The sequence below is a fragment of the Protomyctophum bolini genome (assembly GCF_963924005.1).
Source record: "Protomyctophum bolini genome assembly, chromosome: 23".
Taxonomy (NCBI): Eukaryota; Metazoa; Chordata; class Actinopteri; order Myctophiformes; family Myctophidae; genus Protomyctophum; species Protomyctophum bolini.
Window position 1 is genome coordinate 10929714 of NC_137884.1, and position 2500 is coordinate 10932213.

Below are 2500 nucleotides of genomic sequence, written 5' to 3' on the forward strand. Positions count from 1 at the left end.
TGTACATGTAAACATTGTCAATGAACATATCAATATATCAATCAATCAATCAAATGGACCCTTATGGGTCTGTAACTCTGAGAGTGTACAAAGAGACCGTAGACTAAATGCATGTCAAACTGGGGGTCCTTGAAATGAAACGGGTTGAGAATCAATGTTAAAGCCGTAGAAATCTTCTCTTATGGGGGTCCTTGGCATATTATTTTCAAATGGGGGTCCGCGGGCTGATAAGTGTCAATTTGGGGGTCCTTGACATGAAATAGTTTGGGAACCACTGCCAAATTGCATGCCGTCGTGACTCGTGACACCCTAGGGTGCCGTGACGCCAGCCCAGGGGTGACACGGTGACATGATGTATTTGGAATGTATCAAACAATGTCACTTCAGTTTACCGTAACCACTTAGAAACATAGGTTTTTTAGAAGCCCTTTTTTTCGGCCTCGGGTCTAAATGGGATAAAGTTATTTTCCGTCCTAATCTCTCAAATGCTGGTTCCATTTGTGTTGAATATCAAAATAAACACGATCTGAAGCTGCACGCATCATGTCAGATGGGTGGGCCGTGAATGCTTTCAAGATTTTTAAGTGGGCCCTGACCCAGAAATGGCTGGGAAGCATTGTACTAATATTATAGTAAAGAATTTCCACCAAGGCAAAAAGGAACATGCTGCTGTTTGACACGTTCATAATCTCCCTTGCGGGTCCATTCTTACACTGTTAACATTATTAAATAAACATTATTATATTTTGCTGAGCGCGAGCAGATAATTGGACAGACAGGGGCAGCTTGTTAGACTGTGGGTAGGTGAGGCTGTCTATTGATTATGTCCCCAGGGTTCGTCGAGGGGCTAATTAAAACAACACTCCTGCCCACCAGGAGATCTCACATCTTCGCCTCCTTTTCTAAAGCCAATTATCTGCAGAAGCAGACAGAGATTTAGCCCAGATAACTTAGCGTATAATTGAGTTTGGGCCAAACGTTCCAATGCTTCCGGTGCCTTTTGGGCTCCTAATTGGCGCTGACTGATGGGGTCTGTCTCCAAACTCCAAAAAACAAAGGATTATAATCCCAATGAGAAGTGCTGCAATGTTGTTCCTATTTTATTATAGGCCTACTTAAAGGAGAACTTCACCCATTTTCTTTTTTTTAACTTAATTTTTTATCCCGCGATTTTACAACCCATTTATTACACCCAGTGTTGATTATGTAATCCTGGTACTGTATGTGTGAGGCGACAGCACTACCAACTGTGTCACCGTGCCCCTCTTCACCAATTTTCAACCATATATTCATATATACGATGCTTACTCACTCTATGTCTCACTGGTGGGCTAGCTTGGACAGCTAAGATACCTGTCTACATGACATCATCGATGGGGATTCAAAGATAATAGAAACTGGCAAACTGCAGCCTTTCTCTTCCTGGGTAGAAATGTTTGAAATGACCAACCCTGCCTGACTACCGATGATGTCACTGGTAGGCAGGTTTCTGATCTTAGTAACACCATTAGTGAGGAACAATTATTTGACGATGATGTTGAAAATGGGTGGTCGCACAGCAAAAAATGGTTGAATGTACAAGCTCACAATGCATCGTGATGAGTCGCGTTGTAAACTAGTTGTAGATTGGCTATTTTAGCAATTCAAACTAAAAATGAATTTGCCTATAATGAGATGCCAGGCTAAAAAAATACCTTCTATTACTGGCACACTGAGGAGAGTGTTATAGAGAGGATAGGGGAGGGGAGAGGAGAGGAGAGGAGAGGAGAGGAGAGGAGAGGAGAGGAGAGGAGAGGAGAGGAGGGGTACCTGTAAGAAATGTATGCTATCATGTATTTTTTTGTCTGTGTTTTTTGAGGGGCACTAGCCCCTCCTATATTCAGCTATTAGTGTAGATTTTTGTCTTACACAAACATTCAATTCCAATTGACAATGAATGGAGAATTTACGCCATAAGTGTCTGAGCAAATGGTCATGTTATACGGCATGATGACATACGATGATAAGAGCGCCCCTCACTTCACACGGGTGTGTTTTTTTATTATTATTCATGTGCTGTTTCCATGTAGCATCACTCAGGCTCATTCAGGCAGCGTGAGGAAACGACATGGATGTTGTATATATTCAGCCGTTCAATGGAGCGGCCGTCACAAACCGTGATGGAGAGCCACATTGACACGGTGTGGCGCCGCGGAGAAATGATTTGTCACCAGCCACCAAAGTGTCACCGCAAGTGACAAATGCAGGCTAGTGTTGCTGCTTGTGCGATATAGCACCGCTCGGATCGGCTGCGGGATTGACAGCTTTGCCTGGCTGGGGGCTGGCTGGCGATCGATACTTAAGACTGATGAGATTGATTCCAGGCAGGGGGGGATTTCATCCTCCTAGCTGGTCCACTGATCGAGAGAATGACTCCATACTGTACATTACCACGTTAAAATACTAATATACATCTTCATCCTCCCGTTCATCCCCTCATCCCACGTGCCCCCCCTCCCTC

At 43.9% G+C, this 2500-nt stretch overlaps 1 protein-coding gene across 1 annotated transcript in view; it reads left to right on the plus strand.

The window, feature by feature from the left end:
* ptpro (protein tyrosine phosphatase receptor type O) overlaps positions 1–2500 on the plus strand; it is a 70638-nt gene that overhangs the window by 42077 nt on the left and 26061 nt on the right.